The sequence below is a fragment of the Benincasa hispida genome, chromosome 12 (assembly GCF_027475165.1).
Source record: "Benincasa hispida cultivar pf3 chromosome 12, pf3_genome.v1.1, whole genome shotgun sequence".
Lineage (NCBI taxonomy): Eukaryota > Viridiplantae > Streptophyta > Magnoliopsida > Cucurbitales > Cucurbitaceae > Benincasa > Benincasa hispida.
This window is the reverse complement of record NC_143489.1, coordinates 66,040,267-66,057,228: the sequence shown is the minus strand read 5'-3', so window position 1 is coordinate 66,057,228 and position 16,962 is coordinate 66,040,267. Positions and strand designations below refer to the sequence as shown.

The following is a 16,962-nucleotide window of genomic DNA, read 5'->3' as shown; positions in this document are numbered from 1 at the left end:
AACACATATGACGGACGATAAGCCCTTTCATATGTTTTCATATTGGTGAGTGGCATTTTCCTAATTAGGTGATCAAACAATTTGGTCTCCAACAGGATTTCCCATCAGAATGCAATACTGGACCTCTACTGTATGAAATTGACTTAAGAACTAGAGACCGGTAAAAAAAAAAATTTCACATTCGATAGTGTAATGACACTATTGTGCAAGGTTTATTGCGATAGGTATCCAATTGGGCAATTTGATAGGGATGTAACTCAAAATTACATCAATTGGTACAATATTATCGCTATGTTACTCGTCTGGGAGTAGCTGTGGGTCATATGGTATATAACTAAATACTGTCTAATTATTTTGAATTTAAATTTATTTTAAATATTGTCTATTTTTTTTTAATAATTCACAAACATCAAACAACAGTCGCCTTCGTGATCTTACAAATGATTCAAATAAAGTCCTTACTATATGTAGTAATAACGAGAGTTATATGGAGGAGATATATTATATGTACGATATACCTATTGTTCCTCCACCAGTTCCTAGGCATAGGGGATGTGCTCGAGTAGAAGAAGATGAGTTCAATGAGGTCGACCACAATGTGGAAGAATTGCCTCCTACGACGTTGGCGCAGAGCCAAATTGGTTATGCTAGTCCGACGATAATGATGACACCTTTTGATTGAGGATATTATGATTTAGAGGCCAATCCATCATCTTCATATATGCATGGATATGGGCGGGGCAGTGGAGAGCATAATAAATATTTATACTATGAAGTGCCTGCAAATATACAAGAGCCACAAGACCAACATCAAAAGGATCCAGAGCAATATCAAGGAGAATCAGAGCAATCTAGAGTTTAAAGCCGACGATAATAACTAATTCAAAATCGATAACGTCTGCCTTACGGGACACATTGATTATTTTTAAATCAATGTCAAATCTCAAAACTGCACTATTTTACTAATTATTCATGAAATCTACGATTTTCGTCCAATTTTACCCCAATTGCTCTCCTACGTAAGAGTGAAAAACGAAAAATATTTGCAACGTGGTGACACACAAAGTGTTGGACCAAAGAAATGGCCAGCAGGAAAACAACAATAATGGCCAATCAGCTCACTTCTCTGTCTTAATCACCACGAAAGCAGTTCTGTACTATAATTAAATATTATAAAAAAAATATTTTAAAAAATTGCGAGTCGTTAAAACTCCAAATTCCCAAATGCCACTACCGAAAGCTGACACAAAAGGGCAATAACAAGCATGTTGGCAGCAAGCAATTCAATAGAGAGAAAAATATAAGATAGCATATGAAAAGAAAACGACGGAAAGACCCCCAAAAAAAGACAAGCAATTATTTTATAATAAGATTTAACTACCACTCTGCTTCATCTATTTTCATTTTTGATTTATGTGCTTTGTAAAGTGTTTACTTTGTTAAATGTAATTTTAAATTTTATTTATTTTAGTTCACGTATTTTTAAGATATCTATTTTAGTTTTTATACTTTCACAAATTAATCATTTTATCCTTATTTATAAAATTTTGATACAAAATTTATACGTAATCAAAACGTTCAATACAAAATGAAAAAATTAAGTATTACAGTGAATGAAGTGTCATGCTAAAAGTTTGATTGAACAAAACGAGTTAGAAGTGAAAATGAAGATACCAAAATAGTCATTTTATCAAAGTACAATGAAAAAAATAAACATTTCAAAAGTACAAAGATTAAAATAAACAAATAGTGAAAATATAAGAACCAAAATAGATATTTTGAAAGTAACCAATATGAATTAAAGCCAAAAGTGTTTAAACCAAAATAATATTTCAATCTTAAAATAATAAGTAATCTACGAAGATACCATCATACAATTCATACTCTAAGCTGCCGGCTAAGCATGATTCAACTAGGCTACCTTCCCTAATTACTTCAATTGACTTTCAAGAAAGAGAATACTTTTTAAATAGAGTAATGATTAGGTATAGCCTAGACTATACCTAATTTTTGTGCTCACCACATTTCTACCACACAAAAAAGAAATTTTAGAATTTTCTTTTTAAAAATAAAAACGTTACATAGCAACATTTTATTGGACTATATTTGAAATATACCAAGATAGATACATTTAAGTCGGTCAACTACTCATCAATCAATTATAACAATCGGATCTTAATCTGTAAACTGATGATACTAGAAAGAGATGTTCAATGGGGGTGTAATTATTAGATAATATGGAGTTCTATATTAAATCAATATGAAGTCTGTGAATTTTCTAATGTGGGATCCTCAACATGTCTTTCAGATGATGTCTCTTTTGGGTTCGTCATTCTTGATCGGATCCCAAATTCTTTTTATTGGACCGAATACCCATTTGAGCTTTATGGTCTCTAATACCATCTTAAATCCCTAATTGACCCAAAAGCTTAAACATATGAGTAAAGGTAAATTTGGTATTATATTATCTAAACTCTCCCTCATCTATGGACTTGAAATATGTAGAAGACCCAACAAGTAAAAATCAATATTAGTTGGGGAGGAAATAACATTGTAAAAGTTTGGATCAACTATGATACGATCTTAATTTTGAGGGAATAAAATTATTCTATCTCATTGAATATGTGCAATTTAGGTCTTCTTAAATAGGAAAAAAAATCCCTTACCAGTATGGAAAAGAGTAAAAACAATAAAGGTTAAATATTTGATGATTAATATTTATACACCAAGTATAGAAATTCGATCAGTAATTGCTCTTTCTTAAACATTACCGTGCTCCACATTAACTTAATATGTCAACTAATAAAGATATGACCAATGTTAAGACACCACACCTTATGCCATCCTAGCAAGTTACATCAATCAAGGTAGTCCTGATTGAGGCCAATAATTACAATTTGGTGTAGTTCTAATGGCTCACCTTAATAGAGACTCAAGGAACCATCAAAATTCTGTGTTCCTTGTTGTATTTGATTACAACATATGAGCCATATTTATAGCATGAGTATATGTAATAACTAGGCTACTTGTGAGTAACAACAAGCTAAAATAAGAATTAGTTACAAAGATAAAAGGAAGCTCATATTTGGGACGAAAAGTATTGTTATTTTCTTCTACTCTTGAATCAATTATAAAGTCTTCTTATATATAAAAAATAAGAATAAAAACAAAACTTAATATTGTTTAAGGATCTAGACGAGCCTTCTACCGTCAGGGTCATATTTATTATTTGGTTTGAAACACCCATTGATAACCAACCACATTCATGGTAGAGTTTCTAGGGACTAAGGAACATACCTTGTCCTTGGAGAGCATTGAACTCTATTCTTTTGTCTTTCTAACTGTTTCTAATTTAAGCTATAGTTGTTACTAACGAATAGACCGGTTGTTATATATACTCATTCTATAAATATAGCTCATCCTTTGTAATCAAATATAACAAGAAACACAAGATCTTGATATTTCTTTGAGTCTTTATTTGGTATAAGAACCACATTGACAAGTGCCTAATAACCTTGACTAGTGATAATCATCACACTATTCCTCTCTTTAAATAAAGTGGAATGATCAATGATACACACACTCTTAAGGCAAAAAAATCTATCTTACTAAAAACGTTAATCTAATGGAAGAACTAGAGAGTGATTCTACTTATGTGAACCACCCTTTTTTTGGAGGGATTCTTGAACCACATCACTCTCTTCCATTCAATCTAAACATTTTTCTTAATATCAAAATTGCACAAACATAATTAGAACTCCTCAAGCTCTACTTAGAGATGAACCACAATACTAGGTGAAGCCTAGTTTACCTGTTGGGATTAATTCATGGCAGCATTGCAGAAAACGGAGAGACAAAGACGAAGAAGACGAAGAGAGGAAAACAAATTTGCTAAACGATAGGCTCTCAACAATAATGTACTCCTATCGTGTAATTTCTATTTATTAAAGTATATGGAGCCACTTGGCATAATGACATTGGTTAAGCATAACAACCAGGAGAGAGAAAATTGAAAAATAACAACCAAATAGTGGAAAATGAAACACCGAAGAAAACAGAGGGAAAATGGGAAGAATTCGTTTTTAACAATCGGCGTTAGACGTCTCTTTTATCATCCCCCGCAAGTGAATGAGGAGCTACCGCGACTGTAAGCTTGGTCTTGAGACTGAGAAAATGAGGACTTGGTAAAGCTTTTGTCATGATGCCTGCAAGTTGATCTTTGGAGGGAAGAAATCTGACTAAAAGCTGTTTGGATACAACATTTTCTCTGAGAAAATGAAGATCAATCTCAAGATGTTTTGTTCGGTTGTGAAGCATAGGATTGGCGACCATGTATGTGGCGCTGAGGTTGTCACAGAGTAGCAGAGCAGTGGAGATGCGGTTAATGCCAATTTCAGTTAGAACAGATTGGATCTAGAGGACCTCAGCGACAGCATTGGACAGGCCACGATATTCTGATTCGGCACTGGATCGAGAAACTACTTTTTGCTTAGAGGAGCTCCATGAGATGAGGCTGGAACCTAGGAAGACACAGAACCCGTTTGTGCTTCGTCTATCATCCTGGCAGCTGGCCCAATCGGCATCGGTGTAGCAAGTTAAGGCCAAAGCAGAGGATTTGGCCAGAAGAATACCATGATTTGTCGTGCCTTTGAGGTAGCGAAGAAGGCGTTTTGCTGCTTGAAGATGTGAAGATGTTGGGCCGTGCATAAACTGACAGAGTTTGTTAACACTGAAGCTGATGTCTGGTCTGGTCAACGTACAATATTGGAGGGCTCTAACTAAGCTTCTGTATTCAGAGGGGTTGTCTAGTAATTGTCCCTCATTAGTGAGAGAAAATGTGGTACCAACGGCCATAGAGTGAATGGGCTTGCAGTCAGTGAGTTGTGCACGATCAAGTAGGCTGTAAATGTACTTTGACTAAGATAAGTGTAAATGGTCTGATAAGCGAGCTATTTGAATACCAAGGAAAAAAGATAGATCACCAAGATCTTTAAGTGCAAAGTGAGTATTTAAACAACTAATAAAGTGTTAGATGGTTGTAGAACTATTGCCAGTTACAATGATGTCATTAACATAAATGAGAAAGATGATTAAGGTGTGAGAGTTGTGGAAAATGAACATGGACGTATCAAATTTCGCATTTGAGAAGCCCCACTGCATCAGACAAGTGCTGAGCTTTGAAAACCATGCTCAAGGGCTCTGTTTAAGACCATACAAGGCCTTATGTAGAAGAAGGACATGATCGGGATGTTGGTGACTTATAAAACCAGGTGGTTGCTTGATATACACTTCCTCAGATAAGTCACCATTAAGAAAGGCATTGTGCACGCCAAGCTGTCGAATGGCCCAATTGTGAGATAAAGCAATGGATAGCACAAGCCGAATGGTAGTAGGCTTGACCACTGGACTAAATGATTCAAAGTAATCAATGCCATAATCTTGGCTGAAGCCTTGAGTGACCAAGCGGGCCTTGAATCGAACAATCTCACCTGATGGAGTCTGTTTAAGCCTGAATACCCACTTACTGCTAATTACCTTGCGATCCTGGGGTAGAGGTGTCAGGGACCATGTATTATTTCGTATGAGCGCCTCATATTCCTCAAGCATAGCTTGTTTCCATCTTGGATGAAGAAGTGCTTCCTTATACGATCATGGTTCTGTTTTGTCCAAGTCAGTGACAACGGATAACTAAGTCTTTGGTTTAAAAATGCCCATTTTGAATCGAGTAATCATAGGATGGTTATTGGTTGTGAGAGGGAAGGGTTGTGGTGGGTCTGAAGTGTTGGGAATAGTTAGGTGTGGTGAATCAAAGTGAGTTGAGAGGGCAGAGGTGAGTGTTGATGAAGGAGAGGGAATGATGTAACTTGGTGAACTGTTTGAAGATTCAGGTAAATGAAGAGTATGGACAATAGGGCTGGTTGGTGTAGATTGGGAGGAGGGAGATGGGATGGAAGAAGGTAGATAAAGGGAATCATGGTGATGAACAATATTGCTTTGAGAATTGGCAGTAGACTGATTTAGTGAGGAGGGCCGGAGAGGACTGATGGGAATAGGAATGGAAATGACAGAGGAGGGAGGAGATTGTGATAGAGTTGTTGTTTGGGAGTTATCTAGGAAAGGAAAGGCAACTTCATTGAATACTACATGCCTAGAAACATATATGCGACCTATTGTGGGATGAAGACAGAGATATCCTTTGTGCAAAGAGGTATAGCCTAAGAAGATGCATTCATGAGACCGGTATTTAAGTTTATGGTCATTAAACGGTGGAAGAAAGGGAAAACAGGTATCCAAATACTTTAAGAAGTTGGCAATGAAAGCTTATTGTATAAGGTTTCATAGGGAGATTTGTTGGCAAGGAGAGGTGTGGGTAGTCGATTGATGAGATATGTGGCTGTATGGAAGGAAAAGGGCCAGAAGGTGTGTGAAACAGAGGAATGGGCAAGCATGGCTAATCCGACCTCAACTACGTGTCTATTTTTTCACTCAATAGTACTGCTTTGTTGAGGGATATAAGGACAAGATAAACGGTGGAGTATGCAAGTTTGTCTAGAATAGATGAGAGAGGAACTCTTCTCCTCCATCAGTTTGGATTGATTTTATAGTGGTGGAAAACTGATTTGATACCATTTTTTGAAACTTGATGAAATAGGGGAGAACATCTGATTTCACTTTTATGGGGTATATCCAAGTGAATCGTGAGAAAGCATCAATAAACAATAAGAAATATTTGTCTCTATTTACTGAGTTTCTAGGAGAAGGACCCCATACATCGGCATACACAATATCAAAAGGAGAGGACAGACGAGAAGTTGAAGTATGGAAAGGTAAATGATGGCAAAGGTAAACGATGGCTCTTGGCTATTTGAAAGTGCTTGCAGACTGATACATTTGTATTATTTTTGTACTTTAGTTTGCATTTGGACAGAACGAACTGAACTATTGGAGTGGAGGGGTGTCCTAAGCGACGATACCACAAGGAAAAGTCTGTAAGTGTTGAAATGAAGGCACTGGGATGAGAAGAGGGAGTGGATGATCTTGGAGCAGCTGGAGTGATAGAGAGCTTGTATAGGCCACGATCAAGTGTGCCTCGGAGGAGTGGACTCTTGGTTTGAAGATCCTTCACAACAAACGAGTCATGGAAAAACTCAACATAAGCGTGATTATCATAACATAAGTGACCTATGCTAATGAGATTTCGAGAGATGGAAGGTATGTGAAGGACAGAGTGAAGATGAACTGGAGTATTAGATATAAGAGACAGAAAATATGAAGAGCCAGTGTGAGAGATGGGAAGAAGCTTACCATTTCCTATGATAACTTGTTCACCACCATAATATGGAATAGATTGTTGGATGTTGGATAGGTCAGGGGTCATGTGACAAGTAGCTCAGGAGTCCATATACCAGTCTTCATCTGGATGATTGGATTTTGGAGCAGAGGAAGCAGTGATATAGGATAAAGGTTGATTGGGGGCTGGAGTAGTTTGAGCAAAGTGAGCTTGGGGAGGGTGAATGGTCCTGTATTTGGGGTTATCAATATTGTAGCAGGATAGGGCTATATGGCCAAGTTTATTGCATATTTGACACTGAGGCCTATTGGAGGAGTTTGATGGTTGATGGGGTGGTGGTCGTTGAGCTCGGGTAGGGGATTTAGGAAAGGTATGGTTAGCAACATTCATAGCAGAGAAAAGAGGATTAGGAAGAATACCTGGAAGAGATGGAGGAGGTCTGAAGGATGATCTAGTATTTTGTTGCTAGTGAGGGCATCGAGGTTGTAGAGAGAGATGGGCAACATTAGCTTGGATTTGTTGAAGTTGATCCAAGGCAGACTGTGTTTCCAATGAGAGTTATATGCGATGAGCAGGCTTCGGACATCAGTGATGGAGAGGCGATCAGTTCTGTTCTGAATGGAAGTCACAAAAGGGTTGTACTCATTTCGGAGACCTTTGAGAATATATGCAAGATGATCACGGTAAGACAGAGGTTCTCCAATGGCAGCAAATTTATCTGCAATGTCTTTGATCTTAGCGAGGTACTGAGATACATTGGTGCCATCCTTTCTTATTTTCTGAAGCTGAGATCGCAGTCCCATAATCTGAGCTGTTGAAGACAACTCATAAACCGTTCGAAGTGCTTCCCAAATCTCCAATGTTGATTCGTAACCGACAATTTCACCCATTTTATCTTCATTGAGAGAGAAGTAAAACCAGCTCATGATAGTGCGATTACATTTCTGCCAATAAGAGAAATGAGGATTGAGATGTGTCTACTGAGGATCGAGGTATTTAGGTGGCTAAGGATAGGTGCCGTCAATGAAACTTTCAAGGCCGTAGCCCATAATCAAGTTGAGAAGTTGATTTTTCTAGAGAAGATAGTTGGAATCATTTAATTTAACAGTGAGGGATTGAGACATGTGAGGGAAGTTTGCTACTGGAGATTGCGAGGATGGAAGTGTGGAGAATAAATTAAACGGTACCCGATTTAGAAAAGAATGATGGGTGGGAAAGCTGGCATACTGAGGGTGAAGGGGCGGTGGTGGAGGGCCATATTGAGAAGGGTAAAACAAGTTTTGAGCAGGAAGAGGAATGCGTTAAGTAACAGGTGGAGTACGATGGGGAAGATATAGAGATGTTGGTTGGAGGTGGAACTGTCGAATGAATACCTGGGTTTGATGTCACTGGTAGAGTAGAGTATTTTTTAGATGTTCCCGAGCTTGATGCAATGAAGAAAGGAATAGGATGCTTAAAGCTCTAATACCATGTAGAAAACGGAGAGATAGAGACGAAGAAGACGAAGAGACAGAAGAGAGGAAAATAAATTTGCTAAATGATAGGCTCTCAACGATAGTGTACTCCTATCGTGTAATTGCTATTTATTAAAGTATATAGAGCCAGTTGGCATAATGACATTGGTTTAGCAACAACCAGGAGAGAGAAAATTGAAAAATAACAACTAAATAGTGGAAAATGAAATGCTGAAGAAAAACAGAGGGAAAACGGGAAGAATTCGTTTTTAACAACTGGCGTTGGACATCTCTTTTATCAAGCATAAATGAGCTCATTCATCTTATAGACTTCATCTTCTAAGTTCGGCTCCACGAGCACCATTTGTGAGACATACAACGAAGATATGTCCTCTGCTTGAGACTGCAAAGCTCAGCTGAATTAATGCAAGTTGCATCTCCAAATAAATATATGTAGAATAACCACACGTATAACACAAAACTAAAGGGTTGTTTGGGGCGCCGAGTTGAGATAAAATTTCTGGAGTTTATATGCCTGTGAAGTTCATATATCTGTGGAGTTTATACGTCTATGTTTTAGTGCAAAATTATTTGGTCTGAGTTCATATGTCTGTGTTTGGGGTGCAGAATTGAGTTCATATTTTTTTAAAATTCTAAATAATACGCTTTTACTATTTTTGTTTTGTAACTTTTTTAATAAGTAATTTTACCAACTTTGTTTGAATAAAATATAGATTACAATTTTTTTCTTTTAATGGTTAAAACTTTTCTTTCTTTCTTTCTTTTCTGGGCAATGAATAACAATTAACCCATTACATTTTTTTTTTTAGAAATATGGTTAAATAAAATGGGAAACCAAAGAGAAATCAAAACTTTTGATTCTTAATTTTTTTTCCATGAATTTCATTATCATCATCTTCTTTTTCTTCTTCTTCCTGTTGTTGCTCTATACTTTTACTATGTGATAATTTTTTTTAATTAAATCTCTCTCATCATCTTAGCAACCAATGGAATGTCACCACATTTCTTCAATTTTAATTCCTCTAAATTTGGAAGATCATCAGAGAACAAATCTCTATTTTTCACTAATTCTTGCTGGAAAATATTTCAGGATTTTTTTTTTTTCATTTTATGTTTTTTCTTTATATGTTACATACTTTTCAACTACATACTTACTTTTCGTCTAAATATTCTTAACACTCATTTGATGTGTGAATTCAATTAAATAAAAATATTTTTTTACAATTTTTTACATATAAATATTGCACTTAATGTAGACAAAATAATATATATATATATATATATATATATATATATATAAGCAACAACTCTACAACATAATGTAATAGTCATCAATCTTATAATAGTCTGAGTTGGTTGTCGAAGTTGATTATCGAAGATACTTCCACTGGAGTTTGTAGTCAAAGGTAGTTGTCGGAGCCTAAAGTTGGTTGTCGAAGTTCGTCATCGGAGGTGGTATTGAAATCTCGGTGTTGGTCGGGCGAAGGTGGTCGTCGAAGTTGATCATCAAAGATGATTTTTGTTGGAGATTATAGTTGGAGGTGGCTGTCGGAGCCCGAATGTTAATTGCATGAAGGTGGTATTAAAGTTGATTGTCAAAGTTTGTTGTCAGAGGTGGTTGTTGAAGCCCCAAGTGGGTCGTTGAAGTTGCTCATTCAAAGGTGGTCATTGAAGGTGTTTTTCATTGGAGTTTGTAGTCGAAGGTGGTTGTCGGAGCTTGAAATTGGTCATCGAAGTTGGTACCGCAAGGGTGGTCGTCAGAGTTGAGTCAATTGAGGTAGTTACCGGGGCTCAAAATTGGTTGTCGAAGTTGGTCGTGTGAAGGTTGTCGAAGCCTGAAGTTGGTCGTCGGAACTGTCATCGGAGGTAGTTGTCGGAGCCCGGATTTCGTCGTCGGAGTTGTTATCAGAGGTGGTTGTCGGAACCCAAAGTTGGCCGCTGGAGTTTTCATTGGAGGTGGTTGTCGGAGTCCAGGATTAGTTCTCGAAACGTGACAATGGCCGATGAGTAAAGTGATTGAAAACATTGGAAGAAGTGAGAGTTGAGGTGAGTTGGTAAAATATACCAACTCAACTCCACTGATATTTAAAGTTGATGAGCCAAATAATGAGTTGGTATATTATACAAACTCAACTCAATTCATGTTGGTGAGCCAAACACCACATAAGTTCAACCCTAACACGGACAATTAAGCAAGCACCAAAAAGAATGCAAAGAAAAACTGTTAAAAATAGAGAAAGAGAATGAAAAAATTGAAAGAATGTGACACAGAGGACTTCAAATTATTACTTAGATTTTAATTAATTATTTTGATGAAATTTGAAGGTTTGGTTAAAAGGCTATCTAAAGCCGCATTAGGTTGTTTTGAACATAGCCCTGAGCTATTTCTTTCAAGTCTAACTAAAAGCTTCTTAAATTTTTGTAATTCATGACTTGAGTAAAGAAAATTCAATAGGATTAACTTTTCTTATGATGTATTTGACTCTTCGACCAAAGAACCTTAGAGATTGATCTTAAAGCAATCCAGTCCAACCTAAACCTTAGGTTGAAAAATCAAACCAATTAGGGACATACGAGATTGTGAATTCCAATGAATTCACATACCAAAAGGGTTTCTAGTTCAAATTCACCAAGTTTTTATGTGCACACATTTACGTGATTTCTTGATTTTTTTTTTTTTTTTTTTTTTTTTTTTAAATAGTTGCCAGAGGCAGAAGCAATATGACAAAAATTGGGGAACTACATGCCAGCTGTCAAAGAATATAGTATATATATTTGTATGCATAAAAACCCAAAAACATGTTACTTGTTTTCTACCACCAACACAAACTTCACTTTTTCTTGATTCAAAGGTAAATTGCCAACTCTTCGGTTTCAAGAGGGAATTCAAATCACACATTTATTAACATAAATAAACTCTCAAACGAGAGAAGATTAGTGCTCCAGGCTCCAGCATAAGAGAAAGAGAAGGAAGTTAGATGTCCTAAACCGATTCTCCTGGAAGTTGTAGCTGAGAGGAAAGAGTCCAATTTAATTATGTCTTCATAAGCATCTTCTCAAGTCTACACTATTTGAACTCATCTCTTCATAAGCATCTCCTTATGTAATCAATTGGCGTACGTAGATTGTGCGCAGGGGGCAAAAATTAATGAGCCTACCTCCGTGATAAAGAGATGGCTCATGGCTCACGTCATTCTCCTCTCTGGAGAAGTCCTTTTGTTGGGCATAGAAGGGGACTTGAACGTGGGACCTACAACTTTGATATGGGGGTGGTGTAAGATAGATATTTAGCCCAACTCTCCCAAAAATTACAGGGGAAGTTTAACATATTTGGTTAGGAATCAAGGTAGTATGGGATGCTTTTGTCCCACGTTAGTTAGAATGAGATGATCAATGTGGTACTTAAGTGGCTTGACTCTCCCGCTCCAATAGCTAGCTTTTAGGAGGTGGTTCTCCAAGGTGTTCAAGTACCTAACAATGGTATCAGAGCCGATTGTCGACGTTTCGGAGTGGAACCAGTGGAGGGTTCTAACCGTGTGTGTGGCCAAGTGAAGTACCGCCGGGACGTTGGCTTTTTGGGGATGAGGTATTGTTAGAAACCAAGGTAGTATGGATGACCAATGTGATACTTAAGTGGCTTGGCTCTCCCACCCCAATAACTAGCTTTTGGGATGTGGTTCTCCAACATATTCCCATACATCACGTGGGATCATGTCCAAGAATATACCCTCTTGAGCCTTTTCCGTTTAGGATTATATGCTTGAAGACATCCTGTATGAACGCTGCGCACAAGTACTCAATAAGCAGGAAGAAAAGCTTCCCATTTCTGTACAACCTACCCGTTGTTCCTTGCTGATCCCAAAAATATTAATTATGCAATTAATATTTTGCATAGTTGAAGTCCCTTTTTATAGAAGGAGTTTCCTTTTCTTTGGGCTGGTTTTTTTTGTATGGTTTGTATTCTTTCATTTTTTTTTTAAAGAAAGTTGTTTTCATCCTCAATTAAAGACACCATAATTCAGAAAGAATGCTAGAACAGAATTTGAATCTGAACGGAAGAGATTTTGCAGCACCTAGGCCTCTTAAGAGAAAATGGAACTCCCTGCTGATATTCTAGCTTCATTTGAGTGGGAAAAAAATCCAAACATAATCAATAATCATGATACAGCTCGAAATCCTTCCTCGAACCCGGAGCTAATCAACGCGCCTTGGCTAAAAGAGCATTAGGCTAAATCAATTATTTTCGGGTTATGTAGACGATTACAAAGTTGGACAGAAAACACAGATCACCAATTGGTTAATAGCATAGTTTTACAAAAAAGCTAAATCAACATTTTCATTCTGCTTACTACTGCAATTAGAATATAAAAAATTTGAACGTAAAGATAAGAATCGAGCCTCCACTAGTCGAAGAGCTTCACACCAGAAACGATCATGTCAAAAAATAACAAACATCGAGCAACTAAGCCTCGTGCAAGACATATCAACCAAAAGCAATCGATTGGATTGACAAGTTTTACTGAAAGAAAATGGAGAATCCATAACTTCCAAAAACACCGGCTAATCAATAATTCAACATCAGAAAAGATAAATCCACAAAACCAATATATAATCGAGAAATTTGTCTAAGAAGGATATGCTGCCGGATACCATTAGCATGAAAGCGTAAATGAATCTTTCAAAAACATTCGCATCCAATAACGAACTCCATAACACAAATGGCAAAAATCACAATGGATTGATTTCAATGGGAGATTGAAATTTAAAATGAAATCACAGCAAGCGAAGAAAACAAAGATGCATTGGCGATCAGAAAATGATCGGAAAGTATAATTGAGAAACGGATCGCAGTTCTTACAGCGGGAAGATTGGCGCGAAACATCATGAATGTATATCTTCGACGAGAGAAAACTGCGGGAACCTGAGGGAATGTTCTGTGAGTTGGATTTTTCGACTCGGACCAATGTTATTCGGCCCATCTTAACTACCGTCGGGCCCCTGTTTTGGGTTAACCATGTTTGGCCCCAATATAATCCTAAGCTGACAAGAGGAAACAAATTTTAAAGTTTTATTTGTGAAAACGAGAGAGTAAAAGAAAATAGAAAAATGAATTTCAGAATTATTAATTAATAATTATTCAAGGACGAAAATACTTCCTAGATAAAAATTTTGACCAACCAGAACATAAATATTCATATTATATATAAAAAAATGATATAAAAAAAGATTAGGCCTGTTTGATAACCTCATTTGGATTCCGTTTGATAATCATCTTCTTTTACCATGATTTACATGGTTACCAAAAGGGACCTTGGTTATAGACAATATTTATACCTCTAAATTTCTTGTTTGATTGTCTACTTTTTACCAATAAGCAAAAACTAAAAAAAGTTAAACATGATTTTGTTTTTTAAAATTGACTAAGAATTCAACTATTGTACTTAAGAAATATGTAAATCATTATATATATATAAACGACTTAAAAAATATGCAAATCATTATAAAAAAAAATATGGCGTTAATTTTACGTTTTTTTTTTTCCAAAAATGTAAAATCAGCTACAAAAGATTTTTTTTAAATATATAAACCTGAAAATGAAAATACAATGTAAACAATTCTAAAGGTTGACAAATGAAAAATCTAATGATAAATTGATAACACAATAACCACCAAAGATCTAAACATTGAAATTATTTACACCTCTGTATATTCATAAACTAAAATAACCCAAACTAACCTACCATGGTAAAGGATATTATTTTTCTTATGATTACAAAACAGACAAAATAAAAGGATTTCGAAAACTAGCCATTTTGATCCTTCATCCCTACAAAATGATTCATTTTCCTCCGACCAATGTATGTTAGTGTAAGTCGATCAATTGAGATCGATTATGAGTTGAAGAACAATGACAATGATGGGTTTAGTGAATCGAGTGAGAGATTGGAGATTATAAAATGGCTAGATCAACAACCATTTGAACCGGTGTATTTCCTCTATTTTGGGAACTGAGAGAATTTCAATTGTAAATAAGTTAAAAGAAATTACAAATATTTTAAAGCGCATTGGGTATCGATTTGTATAGTCACTTCCACAACTATCATAGTCGATAAGGGAAATTTGAGAATCCATTTAAAGATGTAGTTCCGGAGAGGGTTTGTATCTGAGGGTGGAGATTGGGAGGGTGATTGGATGTGCATTGCAAGTGGAGATTTAAGACATTCGAGACAGGAAGATTGTAAAGTATGAAAATCAACGGTTACCAATCAAATCAAATCATATAAAAAAGAAAATAAAAAAATCTCATCAATAAAAACTCACAATGGTTGAAGATTTTGCAACAATATATTTGCCAAATTTGATCATGAAAATAACATAAATGCAAAACTTTCATTCCTTATTTATCTTAGTCAATTACCAAATCCAAATGAATATATTCTGAAAATCAATCACAAAATTATCACTAATAGATCATAGAAAGATAAACACTCTATCTGGCTTATTAGTTACTATACGATTGCAAATCAACCCCTTGCTGCCAAGCTTAATATATAATATTATGGGGATTTGTCCAATTTAAAGGTATAGTTATCCTCCTTTCTTAATCAATATATGACTGAAATCGAAAAACAAATAAGTTAAGATTAGATTGTTGAAATTAATTTAATAATTAATTCATATATGAGTAACAAATTAAATAGTAGTAACATTCGAACTATTTAATAGACATATTATGTGATCTTAATTATAGACTCATAACTTTTCATATAAGAGTATTGCTTGCAGAATCAACTTACAAATACAAGGTTATCGTCTCATAAATACTTTAGGTTTCAAGTAATTCTACACTTTATTGATTTTGGTTTTTCATTTATGTTTAGATCCTTTGTATGGATTATTCTTTAGGGATGTTTGGGGGCCAATATGAGTTGAGTTGAGATGAGATCCAATATCATCTCAGTATTTGGGGGTTCATTTTAATGTCAATTTGGAGGGGATGTTTCGTATGTCTCCCCTTTCACTCACACGTCTCTCCTCTCCCCTTTCTCTCATGCGAATCCCATTTCTTAGATCTCATCCTTTAGATCTTTTCTCTGCCTTTCCCTCATGTGAATCCCATTTCTCAGATCTCATCCTTCAGATCTCTTCTCTCCCCTTTCCCTCCTCCGTTTCTCATCCCTCATATCTTTTTCTCCCCTTTCCCTCACATGATTCCCATTTTTTAGATCTCATCCCTCAAATATCCGCTCTCCCCTTTCCCTATTCCCATTTCTCAAATCTCATCCCCAGATCTCATCTCCCCTTCCCTCACGCGTTTCTTATCCCTCATATCTCTCATCTCAAATCCTATCTCACCTTCAAATCTCTCGTTTCATTGATTCTTTCCCTACATGCAGATATCTCGATTTTTTCATAGTTTCTCGACTAATTTGTTGATTTTCAGATCAGTCCCCTTCCTCCTCGCTACTTCATTGAAAAACTCAACTAGCCACTTGCCACTTTGATGGTACTTCTTTTACCTCTACTCTATTCTACATTTGAATTTTGGTCGTCGGTTTAACTGTTTTGAGTTGTCGATCGTTGAATGCATTGTAGGGGCTGTTGACAGTGAAGCTCGGTGGGGAGAATACCATCCACCTTAGGTTTATTTTCTAAATCCTAAGAGGCTGATGATGAGTTATTCCATTTGATTATTTCTTTATAAAATCTTAATTTCATGTTGTTATTCTCTGATATATTTCATATTTTATGTTCTAAAATTGCAGTTTTTTTTGTTTTTTTTGTTTTTTTATTTTCAATTTCATTCATCCTGTTGTGTTTAATTATGTGTTCCAACTCATTGTGTGTTAGTTCTGTTTTCATTCATCCTATTTCAGTTCTGTTCCAACTTATTGTGTTTAATTAGCCCATCCAATGGAATGTTTAACTTCTGTTGGTTGTGTTTAACTTCTCGTGATTTTATTTTGCTTATTTAATGGTTGTTGAACTACACCATGATTTTAGTTATGTTTTCTTCCAATTCCAATAGAATGTTTAACTTATGTTTGATGTGTTTAACTCTTCATGATTTTATTTTGTTTATTTAATGGTCCACCCACTTCTATTTAATGTTTTTGTGCTTTTATTTATTATCCACTTCTATTTAATGCTTTTGTTCAACTCCATCTATTTTTTGTCCATATACATTAATGCCTC

The 16,962-nt window shown here is 35.8% G+C and overlaps 1 long non-coding RNA gene across 1 annotated transcript; it reads right to left on the bottom strand.

Moving 5' to 3' along the window:
• Positions 1-329: 329 nt before the first annotated feature.
• On the bottom strand, positions 330-13,758 carry LOC150032141 (uncharacterized). Its single transcript, XR_016525538.1, has 2 exons — positions 13,625-13,758; positions 330-779 (listed from the first exon to the last, which is right to left on the bottom strand). It is a non-coding gene; the product is annotated as an uncharacterized LOC150032141 (long non-coding RNA).
• Between the last annotated feature and the right edge of the window lie 3,204 nt (positions 13,759-16,962).